Source organism: Patiria miniata, unplaced genomic scaffold (assembly GCF_015706575.1).
Source record: "Patiria miniata isolate m_02_andy unplaced genomic scaffold, ASM1570657v1 HiC_scaffold_11, whole genome shotgun sequence".
In the NCBI taxonomy this organism is placed as follows: Eukaryota; Metazoa; Echinodermata; class Asteroidea; order Valvatida; family Asterinidae; genus Patiria; species Patiria miniata.
Genome location: NW_024037049.1, coordinates 2,583,926 through 2,606,113, shown reverse-complemented (window position 1 = coordinate 2,606,113; position 22,188 = coordinate 2,583,926).

The window sequence follows — 22,188 nt, the reverse complement described above, 5'->3', positions numbered from 1 at the left end:
GGAATAAACTTGAAGGGCTCTTTTGAATAATTTTTACAGAAAAACAAAATCTAAAATGACCGGTGAGAAGGACTGTTTTCAAGCCAGCATGACTAAATCCCGAACCCATCGACTGTAGGTACTAGCAAAGATACTATGGGTGCACACCGGTAAAAAGGCCTTAATCCCTCCACCGAGCCCATGAATAAAAGTTATACCCCTCGAAATACAAATTTTCTATAATCAAGAGTTCTACGAGCAATAAAACTGGGTAATTGAAGAGATAACGCAATGAACATCTGGCCTGGTCGCGAATTTTTTTTTTCTATCAAACGACATCCGCATATGGGTGTACGCTATGGCGTTTGGAACTTTTATAAAAACACGAGAAGAAATTAAATGAAATGACAAAAAAAAATGAATTAGAACGTTATGATATTCAGACTTTATTTCCCTTTAAAAAAAAAATCCTCCAAAGCCTCGGGTTAGAAAAGGAAAAAAATTCGGGTGCAAAACCGAGAACCGAAGCGCAACCTCGCGGTGCAAAATCCTACCCTTTATCAACTGGGCTGTCGCACTTAGGGTGACCGTAAGGTCATGACAAAATTCTGCTAAATGCGCTTCAACAATCTGTCAGATTTGTCAAAAATCTGCCAAATTCCCCAGAATAACTCGAAATACACTATAAACCTTTAAATCACATGCAGATGTTGTAATGTTGCCTTAATTAATGTTCAAATTATATTATAAACATCTATAACCACATAAAGATAATTCGAAATTGCGTAAACTTCAGGCAATTAACATGCATTGGTGTCACAACGACATCCGGTTCCCAGTGTTTGCTCGTACCCCCCGCCCTGCAAACAGAACGCTGGGATCAACCTCGTCCCCAGTGCTTACTTTTTTTCCAACCGTGTTTCCAATAGTAAACCCTGGATAGTAAACTGTGATACTGCATGTTGTCTCGATAAGATCGTAACAGTTTAATTAAATAAATCGCGTTTTCGTAACTCACGCTGTGCTCGCGCTGCGACGAATTGACTCTGTTTTTACCCCAGACACCGCATACAAAAACGAACGATAATGTAACGCACATGCAGGCACCAGACTATTCCTCATTTGCATACGTGTTCAAAAATCTTGCACATGCAAATGATCCAATACCAGGGTGAGAGAGCAGGTAGTGATTGGCGCGTACTGCTCAACACCCTGGGGTCGAGGTTGTGCTGGGATACTCTGATGAGTTTCACAGAATCTTGTGAAGGAAGTGGCCTATGACCTATGTATAAAGCATCTGGCTGCAGCTGTTCAAGACCGCAGTTAGACAATATGCGCAAATGCTAAACATTCCATACCGGATGTGATTTCTGTTTCATTGCGGACCATGGGGACAAAATTTTGAGCGTCGCATAAAGTAATCCGACCGTTCGTGATTCGAAACGGAGCCTGAGCGAGTGACAGGAATTGTAAATGAACAACACAGATAAATTTTATGGAATTTCCTACATTATTACGCTTTTCAACGACAATAAAACATCTGTAAACTGGAATAAAAGAGTAATGAATCAGTCTTAACGGCCGTTTAAAACCTTGCAGAGTCATGACCTTGATCACGCGCAGGTCACTGGTCATTCAAAATCCAACCAATCAGAGCGTGGATTCATCAGAGTATCTTGGGGCGTTTTAGAATCCCTGTTCTTGACAACACTCGGGTTAACCCGACACGAGAACAGCGGTCTCGAACGTGACGAACAGACCCGAGAGGGCGTTCGCGGATCGATTTTTTCACTCCCCGGTTGATGGAGGGTTCGGCGAGGTACAGCTTGAACAAAATGGCGGACTGTGCAGATTCGAAAGTTGTTTTGTGGTTTTTTTTTGTGTGCTTATACCCTAATGATTGGAATAAGAATACCATTATAGTGCAGTCTGCAATTTTGGTCTGTTTCACATTCATCTTCAGAGTCGTCCTCGTTCATTTGGAATAGGCCTAAGTACAAATTCAGACGATTGTCGGCCATTTTGCATTGCTTTATATCGATGCGACACGCACCCGCGCGTTCGTAACAACCAGCTCGAGAACACGTTCTCGTGCTACACGCGTGTTGTCAAGAACAGGGATTCGAAAACGCCCCCAGCGTCCTGTTTGCAGGGCGGGGGTACGAGCGAAAGTCCCAGTGAACCTTAGGCCAAGTTCGGGCAAGGACCATTGGTCGACTAGTGGTTGATTTGTGACGTACCTTACGCCTGCGCATTGATGGCAACGTGCGAACGTCTCTAGTCAATCGCTGGTCAAAATGTCATCGCAAAACGTCTGGATCCTGGCTCTCTGCTAACGTTATAAACGCGCGCGGCTATTGATTACCAGCGAAGCAACCAACCCCAGTAGGCTGGTTGCAAATAGTCGACTAGCGTAGTCAACCATCGTCGACTAGACAGAGTTCGGGCAAACGTTAGTTAACCATTGGTCAACTATAGTCCTTGCGCGAACTTGGCCTTGGCCTTTAGTCAAGTCCCACGCGCCTATACCCGGACCATCCGGACACGTAACACACTCTACTCTCTAGCCCCTGGACCATCCGGACACGTAACACATCCCTGATGCTGGCACGTAAAAAGACTAGCACGAGCGGCGAAGCCGTGAGGGCCTTTACCATCTCGTGGAGAACGCTTATGTTTTTCTTAGCATTTGTCTTCCGATTTGGCAGAGTTGCTGACTCGAGTCATGTGACTTGGACTCGAGTCGGACTCGAGTCGCTATTTTTGAGACTTGTGACTTGACTTGTAAATACTAGCTTTGACTTGTGACTTGACTTGGACTTGCAAACAATGACTTGTGACTTGACTTGGGATTGCAAAAAATGACTTGTTACCAACCCAAGTCAGACGCTACTCGAGCGACCCAATACACTTTAATTAAACTATTATACTTTTAATTAGCTATTCGGTTTACGTGCATTAAAAAACGGACTTTGGCTTGCGCGGTTTCTACTTCGCGCAGCTGCAGCTGTAGATCATATCAGTGAGCTGAGCTGTTACGTTGCGTAATGCCTGCCTGCACTTCTGGTTGGTAAATAAGAACAGCCTCCCCAGACTCTTTCCTTTTGCTATGAGGGTGCTGTCTGTTCCTGCTAATATAGCTCCCCATCGAACGTGTATTCAGTCATGGAGGAATAATTATGAGGCCACACAGAGCAAAGTTGAGTGATACTATGCTATCAAATCTTGTTTATTTGAAGTGTAACAGGTTTTACATGAATTTTTTTTTTTCAATTGAAGTCGCCCAACACAAGGCCCAAAAAGGCCACTCAAGGTGTTTATAAATGCAGTTTATAGTTGCAGCGAGAAAGGTTCATTCCAGAAAATAGACCTCAGTGACTGAATCCAGAAAAATGAATAGTTCCCACTAGTTTCAAAAGTGTTCAATAAGACTGTCACAACAAACTACAGTTTTCAATGACCAAGTCTCTTGCTTCATGTAATGGTTGAACAAACTTTGAAAGGAACCTTTTATGAAAAGAAAGCAGGCCTTTGTCAATTGCATGTAAAATACCGGATAGCCTAACCCATTGGTCGGCGTTTAGTATACATGAAAATTGAACAATAAAGTGTTAGTATATGTAATCGAGTGAGTGAAGTCTTTTTTTCATGTCATCTCAACATTTATTTCTACAATGTTAAGTAAATTTATTAAAGTATACAAAAGGCTAATATCCGACAGATATGTGATAAACTACAAGTACCGGGTAAGCGCGTGGGACTTGACTAAAGGCTAAGTGAGCCTCAGCATGCACCTACACCAGGCAACCTGTTTTATTTTGCAAGGGTTTCTTTGAAAAGATTGACGCTTTTGTAAACAAGTGTACCTTTTTTGTTGTTGCAAATTTGCTGTTTTTCTGTCAAATAACCATTTTTGCAGAATTCTGCCAGATACCTTGCCAAAAAAAATCCATTCTGTCAAATTTTCTGTCAAACTCCTTTTTTAACCAAAAATCTGTCAAAGTTAGCCGAAAATCGGCTAAAACGGTCACTGTGGTGGCACTGCTCATTAAAACGTTGGGAAACAAATAATTATATACCTGCGTGCGTATCATAAAAGTATCGTCGAGGGCGCTAAACAACCATGTAGACCTTTCTGCGCTTGGTTGGCAAATTGCATTTTTGCCAACCACGGCCTGCAAAACTATGGAAAAATATGTTGCCAACCACGGCTTCAAGTTATGCGCTTATGGCAGCCCATACAAAATGGTGCCAATGTTTACAAACAAAAGAAAGGCCTATAGGCCTTTTTTTTTTTTTTTTCCTTTCTACTTGCGTGTTGCATGTAGAGTACACATTCAAAATTCAATCCATCTAATTTCATTATGTTCTACAAACACCCACATGAATTCAAAATGTCTGCGCCCAGGACGGCTTCAAAGCGTCTCCGCGCGCAGAATGATGACGAGTTAGCGCTCTAGTAATTTAATATTATACAAATAATGAATGTTTGTGCATGGTTTGTGAGTGCAATGGTAAGAATAATTTTATGAGGTGACATGAAATGTTCCATTCCACGAGGCGAAGCCGAGTGGAATGGAACATTTCATCTGTCACCGTGAAACATTCATTTAACGAACGTGAAACATGAAACTGTCACCGTGAAACATTCATTCAACGAACGTGAAACATTCATTTCATTATTTGTTGCACCACGGCGCAACAGACGCTCCGTTCCATTCGGAACACTGCCGAGTTGCGCCTGTTGATAAAGCAGGGCTGGCCGGGCTTGATCGTCCGGAGACACCGCACCTGGTTTCCAGGTCGTTATTAACGACGCTGCTCATGATCTGGGTGAAAAGATTAAGTGCTGGAAATATGTGGATGACTTGACACTTGCTGAAAATCGTTCCTGTTTCCAACCTAGTGGGCTGCAGGTAGTTCTTGATGAATTTACTGAATGGACCAACTCCAACAAACTCAGCCTGAATCCCTCCAAGTGTCAAGCCATCCAAACATGTTTCAAAACTAAACCCCCACCACATGCCGAGTTGAGCATTGCGGGAGTCCCTCTGAACTTTGTAACCGAGGCAAAGGTCCTAGGAGTCTGGCTACAGAGTGACCTCCGATGGGAGAAAAATATCAATGAAATTTCTGGAAAAGCCAATCAAAAACTGTATATGCTCCGCCTGCTTAAGAGGTTTGGATTCAATGATGATGAGCTCACATCAATTTATAAATGTTATGTGAGGCCTGCTGTTGAATATGCTGATGTTACTTGGTCTTTCTCAATTACTGCTGCCCAGAAGAAGACTCTGGAGCACCTGCAAAAACGTGCATGCAGAACCATTTTGGCACAGTGCTATACTTCGTATGCGGATGCAATGCAGCTCTGCGGGCTTGAGTCTCTTGCTGATAGGAGGGAGAATCATTGTCTCAGCTTTGCCGAAGGACTTGCCAATTCGCAGAACGTACAAATGATCTTCTCCCTCCTACCAGACGGGAGTCTCACGACCGCAACCTGCGTAATGCACATCATCTTTCCCACTTACGCACCAGGACATCACGATTCAAAAACAGCCCAGTACCCTATTTCATCAGCTTGCTGAACAAGTAGAATCTTTTGCTCTGTGAACAGCTTTTTAAAAATCCTTTTATAATTGGAGCCACCACAAATCTGTGCAAGATTATTACTCGCATTTTGATTAATAACAAAACAGCCCGTGTTATCTTTTACCAGTTATCTAAATAAGTATTCTCTGTGAGCAGCTTTTTAAATTTTTTCAAAGATTTGAGGCAGACAAATCTACAGGTATGTGCAGTGTACTAATTTTATTTTTTTAGATTCTCAACCAACCTGTATGGGTTTTTCTTAATTTGTTTAATTCATGTTTACTGTGATTTTGATGTTTTTAATATTGTAAATTATCATGCAATTTGACCTTCGGGTTACAATGTGATAATGTGAATAAAATAAACCATACCATACCACATCAACACACACGTGCCAGGGCCCACGATGGGAACAGCCCCGTAACACACACATTCATACAACGGACGCATGTTCTCATCCGGAACAACTCCGTTCCACAGACACTAATACACCGGGCATGTTTCCCTCCGAAACGGCTCCGTTCCGCGCATGTACAAGCGCCGGATGCGTGTTCCCCAGTAGAGTTGCTCCGCACGGGATTCAATGGAGCGGAGCCGGCGAGGTTGCTCCGCACGGGATTCAATGGAGCGGAGCCGGCGAGGTTGCTCCGCACGGGATTCAATGGAGCGGAGCCGGCGAGGTTGCTCCGCACGGGAGTCTATGGAGCGGAGCCGATCGAGTTGCTCCGCACGGGAGTCAATGGAACGGAGCCGGTGAGGTTGCTCCGCATGGGAGTCTGTGGAGTGGAGCCGATGGAGTTGCTCTGCACGGGAGTCAATGGAGTGGAACCGTGGAGTTGCTCCGCACGGGAGTCAATGGAGCGGAGCCGATGGAGTTGCTCCGCACAGGAGTCAATGGAGAGGAGACCCCGGGTTGGGCACAGAGGAGAACCCAGAGGAAAACCCAGAGGAGACCCCCAGAGGAGACCACAGAGGAGACCACAGAGGAGACCAGGAGACCCAAGCGGATACCCAGTGGAGGCGCCGCCTTGTTCGGGGACGAACAAGAGTCCTCGGAGGGGGCTGTGTAACGGCGGTGCCGGGCCGCCGGTAGAGGGCGCCAGCACGGACCCACGGTGCAACCGTAGGGATGCATACCTGCAAATGAACTCCCATAGACACTAGTGCTAAATGCCCATACTTCAAAATTCTTTTAAAAATACTCAACACTCTCACAGGTATTCAAGCTGCACCGAAAAATGATAATCAACATGTCATCTTTCGTTTTCTTTACAATTTTTGGTGGGTTGACCATTGACTTTTCGAGATATTTTCACCCAAAACGACGACCCCTATTTTCCCCAAAGCGGAAAAGTAGCCATCTTGAAAAACGATCCCTCCACAACATGGCAAAATAGCGCCACTTTCGAGCCCAATAGCATCCAAAATGCTCAGAATTGGAAGCCCCAAGTCCGGGCCAGAGGTTCATTACCATATCTCTTCACTTCCCCAATTTTACGGCGCTCAGAATTCTCTTATATAGAATATTTTGAGGGTATAACTTTTATTCATGAGCTTGGTGTCACACAGTCAATTTTGGTGACTCCATCGGACAAATAGAATTTAGGAAATATGCCATACACTCCCATGAAATGAATGAAAACCAACTAGACACTTCTCAGTATTCTATATACAATATACAAGCAAATTTATTTACACAAAATCCCCAAATTTCACAAAATTATAAATTCACAAGTCCAAAACACTTTCTATGACTTGACTTATTCAAATCAGGTACAGATTTCCAATAAATTCTCAATCTGCAAACTTCTTCAAATTTGGTATTTCTCAACGCTTCAATGAATTAATACTCTCAAAAGCAAATCACTTCCAAATTCAACTACGAGAATTTCAAATATCAATAAATTTGCACTAATTCTCAATCTGCAAACTTCAGGTCTCAAACCATTGATCAATAACCAATCTCCAAAAACAAAATTGTCTCGAAATGTGATCAATAACCTTAAATTTCACATTTCTACACTTAAATTTCAAATTTTACTCGAGTTTCAAAATCTATACTTCTCAAACTTACGAAACTCACTTAAACTAACAGAAAATTTTCTGTCTTCAAAATCACTTCCAAAATATAGTCTCCAGACTTCTACTGACTTCAAGATTTTCCAAATTCACCTCAATAACAATCTCAAATCCAATAAACTTCAACTCCAATATCTATGTGAATTAAATTTCTGTTTTCAACTTCCAGATTTCACATCAACTTTCAAGCCAAAATTTTGAATCGGTTTTCAATTCAGGAAAACCTTTTTCACATCAAAATTTTAATTTAACCTTTTTACAATCCACTGAAATCTTCAATGCCAACCGGCCTTAATCTATATTAATTTTAACCTCAATCTGCTATCGTCAACCTCGAAACTAAATCTTCTGAAAACCTTCAACTTCAGTTATATATGCCATAAACCTTCTCCTGTTTTTAGCAAGTTTTACTTTTCTACAAGTATTTTCAATATCTCCGGACCTCTAGATCAGGAAATCTTAATATTTACAAAACTGTTCCCGACACTTAATATGTTATCAGTCCTAAACGTTCCGGGGACGTCACAGTTTATAAGGGTAGGTGATGAAGTTGGCGATGCTAAGCTTGGTGATCCCAGTCTATATGTGCAGTGCCACACCCCGATTCCCGTCCAACAGATCAGATACAGGTGGTACGTCACTTCTAACCGGTGCGGTAGGGGAAGTACAGGTAGCTCTCAGCACAGAGATGGTGTAAAAGTAGCTCAACTTCAAACCCCGGAATTACGTGCCATGGTTAGGAGTTTCTTCACTCGAATAAATCAGAGAATCTGCTTGTCACACAAGGCTGTTTAAATATTCAGCACTTTTTAGGCAATGATTCACTGGATAGGTTTGGCAAAGCAAAATTCTGCTCAAGAGTCCTGCAAAATATTGACTCTTCTGCTATCGGTCTCTGGTCTCAACTGACTAGGCCGCACCCCAAGAAAAACTGACAAAAATTCCAAGCTCCACTAACCATGGCACTCAACAATAGTCACATTCCAGCAACACTCATACAGTCAACCGTACACCACATATCTGTCCTTATAAAGTACATTCACTCAACTGAGAAAAAGAAAAGTATGTGAGAGCAAGACCTGATTAAATATTCATTAGGCCTAAACTATTAGCCAATCAAGGTATTGGGGAAATAAATAGACACAGACTGGTTCTTAAAGGAACTTTATTCAGTTAAAGGAACAACCTGTACAAACTTAATGATAAAATGAGAAAATTACACATGAAAATAAGAAAATTACAGATCAAATGTGACACTTGGCAGATCGATTTACCGGTGTGCACCCGTAGTGTTGGGACCCCTGCTGCTGGGCCAGGGAGACCCGTTGCCGGACTGCGCCGACTCAGTAGTGTGACTTTTGTATAGCGTTCCTTTTGGTGTGAGTTGTATAAAGAGAGAGCCTCGTGTAAAGAAAGTGGAAAGAATAAATGGCCGTAGAGCCCCGAAACCCTGAAGAATAGTGCCTGTGGTTTCCTTCGTCTGGCGTGTGACAAACCAGGATCCGGTCGACTTTACAATTCACACACAGGGTAAATACGCATGCGTAGAAGACTGACAGTCTACTACGCATGCGTATTTACCCTGTGTGTGAATTGTACAAAGCAATCATGGCCATGAAACTGTCGCACGGGTGTAGTACGCACGCGCGAACATCGCCCAAACGAGCTACACACGCACGAAGAGATGGCTGCACAGGGCGTTATTTTCCCGAGCTCAATGATGCCGAACTAGAGAATATTTATGGACAAAAGAGATGCATCCAGTACAAAAGAATGTTGTACACAAACTACTGTATTTATAAGTAAGATTTGAGGCTTTGCATGGTGGAGATACTAAATAATGAAAGGTTTGTGGAAACAGTTGTTTTCAGTGGCAAGGCAAGTTCTACGAGCAAACGGCTGGGACCTCCATGGGATCTCCTTTATCCCCTGTCCTAGCCGACATCTTCATGGAGGAGTTCGAGTCTTCCTCCCTCCTCATCGGTCGTTACATCACCCCAGCATCAAGTCATCGGTCAACCGCAACCTCAAGCGTGAACTCAAGCACATCCAGGCGTCATTACAACGGAACGACTACAAACCCAACCGCATCAAGATCAGCAAACCTGACCAACGGGTCTCCTATACCCAAGGTCCTTCCACTGTATCTCCCTCAGTCACTCTTCCTTACATAGGTCCAGGTTCTCATCATCTGCAACGCATCCTCCGACAAGCCGGCGTCAAGGTGTACCACTCATCTGGCAACAAGCTCCAAGGCAGCCTCCATACTCACAAGGACAAGCAGGACTCCTCTTCCAAGCCGGGAGTCTACCGCATTCCATGTGAATGCGGCAAAGTCTACATCGGCGAAATCGGTCGGAACCTTCCCACAAGGCTCAAGGAACACAGAGCACATGGACGGCGAGGGGATTTTGACAAATCGGCCATTGTCAAACATTCCCACATCAACAACCACAAAGTTGATTGGGATGCAGCCGAACTCATCGCACCGATCCAGTTCTGGCATCCAAGACGCATACGGGAAGCCATCGAGATCCGCAAGCACAACACAGTTCCGCAAGACATCGGGTTTCACCTCAACGACATCTGGCTCCCACTTCTCCAGACTGATGGGTCTCCTATACCCTAGGTCCTCAGCTACCACCTTAGACTGATGGGTCTCCTATACCCTAGGTCCTCCCTCTACTGACACGGCAACCCTACTGTTCCACTTCAGTGGGCACCAAGCTTGCTCTAGGACCCCGTCCACTTGGCATCCTCACAGGATGGAACTTTACACTTTTCGCCTTTTGCTACTTAAGTATTCACTTTCTTAGAGTTTAGGCACTCTCCTGAAGACGGTCAGAGCATACTGACCGGAGCGTCGAGTACCAGTATTTTACCTCTGGTTCTTTTCAGAACCATTCTCTTAGTTGAGAAATTATTCGCACATGGTGTTTCCGCAAACCTTTCATTATTTACTGTATTTACAGCTGCACTGTGTTGTAAAACGTACTGAACTAGTGAATTTGAGCAATACGATTCTTTTGGTGAACTGGACAAGTTTTTCAAAACACTTTTTTTTTTAGGTGCATATATACTGCAACGAAAAAAATTAACAAATCGGCGCTGAATATGTATTAGGTATAGTAAAACAAATATAACATGGTTTATTTTGGGTGGACAGCCATGAGTTTTGACAGCCGATATTAGCTCCCCTCGGCATTGAAAGTTGACAAACGTAGTTTTTCATTGAAAAACGTAATAATGTAGAGAATTTTGTAAAACTGTGTTGTAAATTTACAATTCCCGTCACTTGCTCAGGCTTCGTTTCGAATCACGAACGGTCGGATTGCATTATGCGACGCTCAAAATTTTGTCCACATGGTCCTCAATGAAACAGAAATCACATTCGGTATGGAACGTGTGCATTTCTATGGGAAGTTTTCGGATAGCATTTGCGCACATTGTCTAACTGCGGTCTTGAACAGCTGCAGCCAGATGCTTTATACATAGGTCATAGGCCATTTCCTTCACAAGATTCTGTGAAGCTCAGTACGCGCCCATCATAGTTTGGTTCCCAGACCTGACAATTATTGTCACGTCTTAAATTGTAGGTCAGGCTCATTGATCTCCACATTATGGAGATCAAGGCAGCCTCCGTGGCTCAAAATAAACATGACGACATTAATGGCCCTTTTTCAAAGCGCGGCTTCGTTTCCGATTTCGCTTTATCACTTGTAGCTTTTAATGTTCTGATCAAATCTTTAAATAAATCACTTGCTTCGTAATATCATACAGTTATGATAATACAGTTCGATGTTTTTGTAAGATAATATTGAGTAATGTTGATCTGGAATCTTCAAAATTAGGGAATCAAATAGCACTGTTAGCAGGCGGAGCCGAATTAAGACCGAGTTTTGGAAAATCTCGGTAACGGTCGTCAAATTCAAAATTGTACATGACGCAGCACAAAGTTTGCCCGTACGATCCGAGTTTATTTGATGCACAAAATCGTCGTTGAATTTCAAGTTTTCTAAATGAAAACAATGAATATTAATTATCAACTCATTTAAAATAAAATTAATAAGCAATTAGCAGTTAATAATTAAACCTATATTATATACTCGGAAATACTCGGGCGCTATCCGATTGTCGACGAAACAACTTCGGCAAACTTCGGAAATTTTCGGAAAAAGGAGGAATTCCTCCCGTTTTAGTCATGTGACGTAAATTGTAATACATTGTATTACCGGAGACTACCGGACCTCAACCTCGTCCCCAGTGCTTACTTTATTTCCAACGTTGTTTCCAATAGTAAACCCGGGATAGGAAACTTCCTTCCTGCATCCTGATTCGATACCGCAATTGGCTAGAAATGGATTTATATCGTGTACTTGGTGTTGTTATTCACAACGTGCAGTACGTGTTTTCGCGATCATTTATGAATCAAATTATGATTCAAAAGTCGCGATGCCTGTACGATATGGATTATGTCAGCTGCGTTTTTCGCTAAAAAAACACACCTGTATCTCTGGTTGTAAAGGCACGAAAGGGGTACGTACATTTAATACAAATCTTTGCTAATTAACACAACGTCCAAACGTTGTGTTTGAAAGGATTGATTCTTCAAAATCACAACTTTTAACATTTTAAAGACGGCGTCGACACGTCACAAAACAGATGAACTGCAGCCCTAATTATAATATACCGTATTTTGGTATATTTAAATTACACAATTCCAGGGGTTACGATCGCGCAAGGCATGATGGGAAACAACATGGCGCTGCAAGATCGTACCCACGGGGCACGAGGTTGGCTGTACCCTAACGTGGTGCAGCCCCCAACGTGGCGTACTTTGATTTTTCGCCTGTATATACCTAGAGCGAAAGTTTTAACTGAAATTTCACAGAAAGTTAAATTTCATCAAGTTTTAAACCCTCCTGTTCATATATCGCGAGTTTATTTGACCCGTAACAAAGTTAAAAGAAACATTTATTTTGGCGTGATTTTCCGAAGTGCAAAGTGAACCCCTTGAAAATGGCCCGAAAAAAATAAGAAAATAATTTTCTGACAAACATCTGGCTGGGTATTTAAGTAGAGATAATAATTATTTGGAGTAATTGCAGAATACCCCGCCACGCGAAAATTACCCCCTAAATATAAATGGCTCCGCAGTCGGAAAATGTTGCAGAAATGTCCAAAGTACATGTAGATGTCGGGAAGTGGATACGCGGATACAATATACGGGGTGGATTTGAGCGCTGGAGGGTCTAAAGAGGGCGCTATTTCCCTGTATTAAGAAATGCGGCCAGCAGGGACAACGTGAATTGAATGGGGAGCAGGGGTTAAATAAATCTAAGTCCAAAGTAGGTGCCAGGAAGTGGATACGGGGATACGGGGTGGACTTTCTTTTTAGCGGAGGAAAATATTTTTGAGAACGAAGCATCCATATCCATGTTGGAAAATAACGAAGGCAGAGACAACGTGAGTTGAATGGGGAGCAGGGGGAAAACGTCCAAGTCCAAAGTAGTTGCCGGGAAGTGGATACGGGGATACGGGGGTGCAGGTGGCACACGCGTGTGGTTTTGGGGAAAAAACATCCAAGTCCAAAGTAGGTTCCAAGAAGTGGATACGGGAATACGGGGTGGCACACACGTGTGGTTTTTGGGGGAAACGTCTAAGTCCAAAGTAGGTGCCGGGAAGTGGATACGCGGATACGGGGTGGCACACGCGTGTGGGTTTGGATGAGCATCAAAGCGTGACTCCGTATCCGCGTATCCGGATACGAGGTGGGATAGGTGAGTGGCAGGGTATTCTGCAATTGTGCCAATTATTTATCATAATTTATCAAGTTTACAGAAATTCTTAAATGTTAATTTGGAATTTTTGCGAGATTTATTCAAGTGCGCCACTTTACGGAACACTCCGCCAATTTGTGCCCCATTTCCGGACGCCACCGTTTTTGAATTTCGGATTAAATTTCATGAAACTGAAATTGTTCACAGAGGTGAAATAGCAAGCATTAATAAGGTACAAGTACCAGTATTTTACTGCATGAATTTGAGGTTTGTCAACAAAGAGGTTTGGCAACACTACACGAGGAAATTCGGGTAAGCTTCGAAGTGCGCCACATGAGGGAACACAACCATATGGGCACGAATAATTCAATGTGATCAACGATCCACCAATCAGATGACTGGGATTTATTCAGGCGTTGTATAAAGCTCTATGGTATTCACGCACTGCCGATCTAGTCTTTTTATTCTATATCTATGGTGAAAGTATTCTATATCTATGGTTAAAGTATATAATTTATGAGTTGCGGAGTTTGTCAGAGCATCGCTGTTGCCTAGGGGTTAGGCATTCTGGTTATAGATCAAAGGTCCCGACTTCGATTCCTTGCTCTGCACCTCTCAGATTCTGCTCTCTTTTTTTCAACAATTAAAGTTTTATCTTAGGAACGATATTTTTCAGTCGGATACCATACTTGAAAAGCAGCAATTTTCTTTTTCTTTTCTGATCCGAGGCTCTGGAGGATTTTTTTTTTAACGGAAAATAATGTCCGAAATCCGTACCAAGTAAAGTTGAAAAACGGTAGCCTCCACTCAAGCCAGGTTATTTTAACCATGCTCCATAGGAAAGCGCACAAAGTGAGTACCCCAGATAGTTGTGTAAACAGGTAGTCTGGTTCCCAGACCAAAAGATTCTGATTATTCCTGATGAATCTTAGGTCCAACCTCGTGCCCCGCAACCTCGTCCCCAGGGTGTCGAGCAGTACGCGCCCACCTCTACCTGCTCTCTCACCCTGGTATTGGATCATTTGCATACATGTGCACGATTTTTTAACACGTATGCAAATGAGGAACAGTCTGGTGCCTGGATATGCGTTACACATTAGCGTTACAGTCAATTCGTAGCAGCCAATTGCGGTATCCAATCAGGATACAGGAAGAAAGTTTTTCTATCCAGGGTTTACTATTGGAAACGCGGTTGGAAATAATGTAAGCACTGGGGACGAGGTTGCGTGCCCCGTGGGTACGATCTTGCAGCGCCATGTTGTTTTTCGTCATGCCTTGCGCGATCGTAACCCCTGGAATTGTGTAATTTAAATGTGCCAAAATACGGTACATTATAATTAGGGCTGCAGTTTATCCGTTTTAGGTGCCGACGCCATCTTTAAAATGTTAAAAGCTGTGATTTTGAAGAATCAAACCTTTCAAACACAACGTTTGGATATTGTGTTAATTAGCAAAGATTTGTATTAAATGTACGTACCCCTTTCGTGCCTTTACAACCACAGATACAGGTTGTTTTTTTAGCGAAAAACGTGGATGACATAATCCACATCGGGGGATCGTAAAAACTGGCATCGCGACTTTTGAATCATAATTTTTTTTCGTACGTGACGTTATGTGCAAAGCTAAGCACCCGAGCGCCTTATGGGCGCGCCCGGCGCCATCTTCGAAATGCCCGCGCAGTACGCTGTGAATAGCCAATTGCGGTATCGAATCAGGATACAGGAAGAAAGTTTCCTATCCAGGGTATACTATTGGAAACGAGGTTGGAAATAAAGTAAGCACTGGGGACGAGGTTGATCCAATACCATTGTGAGAGAGCAGGTAGTGATGGGCGCGTACTGTTCGACACCCTGGGGACGAGGTCGGGAATAGTCAGAATCTTTTGGTCTGGGAACCAAACAGGACGCTGGGATACACTGATCGTTGCACAGACCAGTAAATAAACTTCCATAGACCCAAATGGTAAATGCTCCCACTTCAGAAATTCGGGAAAAATACTCACAACTCTCCAAGGTGTTCGTCTACACACACATCAAATTAAAGCTTATTTCATCATCTTTCATTTTTTTTCAATTTTCGGGGGGGGGGGGGTCAACTGATGACTTTTAGGAGAAATTTCACTTTGAAAATGATCACCCCTGAAAATTGTCCTGAAGCCCATCGCCATTTTGATAACCGATGCCTACACTCTATTGCAAAATAGAACGCTTTAAGGGACCCGATTTTATCCAAATTGAACGGAACTACAAGCTCACAGTCCTGTGCACGGCTTCCACCCATATTTTTTACAAATTCTCAAGTTCATGGCCCACAGCATGCTCAAATCGTAATTTGGCCGGCGTTAGCCTTGGTCAAGGCGCTAGTTGTTATTCATCCCGGCCGTAGCGCAGTAAACGATATCCTCGCTAGCGCTATGCATGCGGTGCATTAAAAATACAGCGCGAACGGCGACCTCACGCGGCCACCATTTCTATGCAAATCAGTTGGACCGAATCTAGCGCCTCGTCGGCAACACTTTTTGCGCTGGATTTCTAGCGCACGACCTCGTATGCGAATACAGATAAGTGTAGGCGGGGCTAATATGTAGAGTGTCCAATCACACCTTGGTAAATCCGGACGTCATCAAATTATTTGCAGCCATTCGCCTTTTGCGGACGTGACAGGAACCACAGTTTTTGTGCATTGGTGCCGTGTGCAGAGACACACAACGTGTACGTGTATGGATTATGTACGGTGCCACGTTTCACTATGCAAGTTCCGACGCAACGATCGACCAATAAGAAAACGACATTTAAGGTCAGCTAAGGCTATTAACATAATGAGCACCACCCCCAAAACCTCATGGACGATTGAACCAAGGCGCTAGATCGGGTCCAACTGATTTGCATAAAAATTGTGGCCGCGTGAGGTCGCTGTTCGCGATGTATTTTTAATGCGCTGCATGCATATGCCATAGACATAATGACTGCATGCATAGCGCTAGCGAAAATATCGTTTTTACACGCGCTACGGCCGGATGAATTACAACTAGCGCCTTGACCAAGGCTAGGCCGGCGTAGGCAATTTTGGACCGATTTACTGGTCTGCAATTTCTGCAAATGAGTGGTTTTAATCGCGTCTGCCGCGCGCGACTCAACTGCCAAGCTCTGTGCCGGCCGGGGGTACGACGTACCGCGTGCTGTCCTAGTAGCGGGGATGCTACGTACATTTTTGACCCCATGCGTGTTCGATCCCATGCGTGTGACCTTGCCGCGCGGTAGTACATGACTTTGGCATGATTGGTTGTAGCGCTCACGTTGCATGAACGGCGCCGGCCTGTGGCAGGTAATTCTGTCCCCCCTGGTAAATGTGTCCCCCGGACACATTTACCGGGTCGTGACCCGGTAAATCTGTCCGGAGGACACTTTTACCTAGGTAAACCTGTCCCCCTCCAGGTAAATCTGTCCCCCTGCACGACGTTAAATGTGTCCCCCCTGGTAAATGTGTCCCCGTGCAACGTCACAAGTCTAGCACCCACACTGTATATTAGTGAAGTTATTAACTGTTTTTGCGCGGCGCCTTGCTAAATTCAGGAATGGTGCTTACGTCAAAGCACAACTCCCGTTTTGATGACGACTTTGCATGGTGGGCGTGTATGGCACGCCAAAGCGGAATTTATTCAACCCTGCGCGGCAACTGCCAACATTATGAAATACATCACAACATTTTAAAAAAGTATGTCAACATTGTAAACAATATGTCAACATTTCAAAAACGTATGTCAACATTTAAAAAATATATGTCAACATTTCAAAAACGTATGTCAACATTTAAAAAATATATGTCAACATTTTAAGAAATATATGTCAGCATTTCAAAAACGTATGTCAACATTTACAAAATATATGTCAACATTTTAAAAAAATATGTCAACATTAAAAAAAAATTATGTCAACATTTTTAAAAATATGTCAACATTGTAAACAATATTTCAACATTTCAAAAACGTATGTCAACATTTAAAAAATATATGTTAACATTTCAAAAACGTATGTCAACATTTAAAAAATATATGTCAACATTTTAAAAAATATATGTCAACATTTCAAAAACTTATGTCAACATTTAAAAAATATATGTCAACATTTTAAAAAAATATGTCAACATTTAAAAAAAATTATGTCAACATTTAAAAAAATCTATGAATACAAGCTATATCAAGATTCACGGACCAACGAGTTCGATTACCTCTAGCTCTCGGCGGAATGAGGTTGCAGCAGCTTTAGTCTGGTTCCAAAAATTCCCTTAGGGTGCACTGAACCAATTCAAGCCCCATTGAAAACAGTGTAAAATCAACAAAGTTCAGGGCCAAATAACATGCAAGCCGACATCACTGGAGTTTCTCAAACAAAAATTAAATTATTGTCTTGTACTTCATCTTTTCATTTCTTTTCGATTTTGGGTAGACTAGCCGATTACATTTTTAAATATTCACACCAAAACAAAATTACGGCGCTCCATGAGTGCCATCCACTTCTTTATTTACTCAGATAATTTATCACGTTATGTTGACATATCGCCGAGAGTAGGGCGACTTAATCACATAATAATTGTATCGCTAAGTCGACTTACCGTAGTCAACTTGACGACTTGTCCAGATGTATTATCTCGCCAAGTCGACTTACCGAAGTCGACTTGGTGACTTGTCCAGATGCATTATCTCTCCAAGTCGACTTCCATAAGTCGACATGACGACTTGTCCAGATGTATTATCTCGCCAAGTTGACTTCTCGAAGTCGAGATGACGACTTGTCCAGATGAAATATCTCGCTAAGTCGACTTCCTGAAGTCGAGATGACAACTTGTCGAGATAAATTATCTCGCCAAGTCGACTTACGATGAGGAGATAATGACATGCAAAAATCTCGTTCTGCATGGATATCCCGTTTTCGAAGCATTGTCGTGGATTCTTTCTTGTTCGTCGGTGCATTTGAGGTTTTCCCACCCGTTCTTATGTGAACAATAAATTGGCAGAGGAACAAGAGATAAACTGTATAGGGTATTGATTTGATCTGGGTCGAAGTTGATTTGTGTTTTTTTTATTTTCAACTTGTTTTAAATTACTCCCCCAAGCTTCGTAGGAAATCACACCTCTACCTTGTTTTTCCCTATTTATCCCGTTGAAAAGTAATTCACTTCACGTTAAACATTAACAATCATAAATTCACAAAAATGTCTTTATTGACAGGTTGCCTAAAAATGACACTTACAAATCCAAGATTTGCTTTAAATCATATTGAGATCATATTTAAGATAAAACGACTCTCACGGCTTAAATTGGAATATCGGAAATTTAGCAAAACTCTTGTCTGATATATTTAATAAAAAGCCACTATAAAAGCTCTTATTGCCAACATTAAATCTGGGGCACTGAAGACAAAGACAAATTTGTGTTAATTTCAAGATTTTAAATGGGGAGCGCCGGGGGGGGGGGCATTTTTGTTGCAGGACATTATATTCTTTTACATTTCGTTCGGAAAAGAAAAATCGAAATTTTGAAAAAGCGGGTATATAATTATACCAACAATAACCTTTCAAATTCCCAAAACTATACAATCATGCGTTGCATGTTCGTCAAGCTTAATAGCTTCTCCATAGATGATAATACCCAAACGCTTTGCATCAAAGCAACAATACCTTTTCAATGAAAACAACTCTAATGACATCATTAATCATCCGTCTTTGTGCCGCTTCATGTGTGGAAAGGAAATAGACGAGCAGACGTTTTGCATTTTTTATGAACATCAACAAAAGAGACACAACCATTAGTTGCCTCTGCACGCCGCATTTTGATCAAATGTTCAGTCTCGGTGTCGTCGGGTATTAGTTTCTAGGAATGCTATTTAATAATTGAGAAATATCAAGCCCGTTTGCGAAAATAATTTACACGTTTCAAAATGTACCACAAACGTATTGACACTCAACTTTCCTTTAGTTCTAATTTTACATGTCTTTGTGTGTCTTTACTCGACTAAACCACAGATGTCCCCGGTTCGATGCCCCATGAGTTTGTAAGCTGGATAAACATAATCTACAAAGAAATAAATTTCGTCGAATTTTTTGGTTTGTTGTTTTATATTTTGATAACATCATAATGATGTACATGTAAATAATAGTTGATGACTTATTTTGAGGTAAAATTAAATGTTCTTGTGGCAATAAAAAAGACAAGTCAAGCCTAGCCAAGCTTTTCCCAAATCATAAAAAAAATTATGTTCAACTGGTTCCGAATGGCTATTCAATTGAGGCCTTTACATGCATCTGTGTACACAATAGCCCATTCGTGTGATGTTACGGGGTAATCCTATACAATAGCACTGCCCAGCGCCCCTACTCCGACACCCCGAGAAATTATACTAGTATTATACGCCTTTCCCCAACATACGGACAGAACCTGCTGGGTTAGGGGGTATTTGTACATATCCCGTAACATATTGTTAATAATCTTCGGATTTGAACAGCAACCGCTTTGAAAGTATGGTATACGAGCCACCCCTCCCCCTATTGATTTTAAGGAGCCAAGTGTCCCCCCCCCCTCCACAAAAATTCCTGGTTCCGCCCCCGATTGTTGTTGTGCATATACGGCAATTATTTTCGTCTACAAGGTGATTCAAAATGCAATCAAATTTGATACACAAATTTGATACAATGAAGTATGTCTAATAAGAGCATGTTCTTCCACTCATCTGAAAAAAAAGCAGTTACTGACAACAGAAGTTATGCATGTTTTACTTAAAGAAAGCATTTTTTATAGCTCTCCTTGGAGTGCCATTGAGCGTAGTGATAATACACACAAGCATTCATTAAAATGAGATATTAATAATTGAAATCAAAACCATTGTTTTTACTGTCAGTTGTAATGGTTTGCATATGAGGAACAAGTCAACTCTTTTTTCTTCTGAAATGTTGCTAGCGATATAAAAATCCTTTGTAAGTTCTCGTTCATTCATCGAGGTGGGAAAACGTCCATGTTTCATAATACTCAATGTGTATTAACCAGCTCGTAGAATTATCAGAGGTGGACAGCCGAGTTTTTTTTATTCAAATAGACATAACGTGAGATTTGAAGGTTTGCATGGTGGAAAGATACTAAGACAAGAAAAGTTTGCGGTAGCACCATGTGAATAACATTCTCTTGACGACGGGCAGAGCATACTGTTCGAAACGTTGAGTCCCTCGGTTCTTTTCAGAACCACACATACTCACAAAAGATATTTATTCACATGGTGCTACCGCAAACGTATCTTGTTTTAGACATAACGCGGGAATAAAGTATGCAAATGACGTGAAATGTTCACAGTTAAAAGACAATAAGATGTACTTGATCATTTTTTCATAATGAAATTGAGCAAGCCGAATATTTTAAAATATTTTCAAATTCAGTCATTTTCTTTTTTGACTCCCCTGCAAGGAGAAGCCGGTAGAAAGCCTTGCGAATCGGTATCGATTGAGCACCGCATGTATGGTTGTATACACGGTAGCCTCATCAGTAACCTGTACTCTGAAACCGACCGACCACTCGCATGGCGGTTTGCATCATGTCCTATTAACCAATATATTCGGCTTTTCCAAAAAGAGAGACTGACAACAACATTCCAAAGGGAAAACGTTCCTTTTGCGCAACTCACAGGCAGGTGTGATAAAAGTATAATATTGTCGAATTAGCCGGTTATGCTGTAAAATATGACCGTCGTTTGCATGGTGATAAAGGAAGGATATTAAAAAACATGCTGACATATATTTACAGTTATATTTCTTGAAAAAAAGGTAAAACATACCGGTACTATCAATGGCGTAACTGGGTTGTGCCCCCCCCCCCACAACAAATGTCCGTGCCATACCCCCCCCCCCCCCGCCCGGCGCTCCCCGTTTAAAATCTTGAAATGAACAAATAATTGTCATTTGCCTTCAGTGCCCCATTAAAAATTGTGTGCACCCATGTGCCCCACCCCACCCACCCACCGGAATTAGGGGAAAACAAGGTAGAGGTGTGATTTCCTACGAAGCTTGGGGGAGTAATTTAAAACAAGATGAAAATAAAAAAAACACAAATCAACTTCGACCCAGATCAAATCAATACCCTACAGTTTATCTCTTGTTCCTCTGCCAGTTTATTGTTCATATAAGAACGGGTGGGGAAAACCTCAAATGCACCGACGAACAAGAAAGAATCCACGACAATGCTTCAAAAAACAGGATATCCATGCAGAACGAGATTTTTGCATGTCATCATCTTCACATCGTTAGTCGACTTGGCAAGATAATTTATCTCTACAAGTTGTCATCTCGACTTCAGGAAGTCGACTTAGCGAGATATTTCATCTGGACAAGTCGTCATCTCGACTTCGAGAAGTCAACTTGGCGAGATAATACATCTGGACAAGTCGTCATGTCGACTTATGGAAGACGACTTGGAGAGATAATGCATCTGACTTCGGTAAGTTGACTTCGGTAAGTCGACTGGGCAATACAATTATGTGATTAAATCGCCTTACTCTCGGCTATATGTCAACATGACGTGATGAATAGTAAATAAAGAAGTGGATGGCACTCGTGGAGCGCCGTACAAAATCACCTCCCGAAAATGATAGTTCCCAAGCCTGCATTTAGCCGTTTTACGAGTGGCATCCTTCCACTTTCTCAGGCAAATAGGACCCATTTTTCAAACGTAATTTTATCAAGCCTGCCCTCAGATGGAAGCCCAAAAACCAGGGAGTTG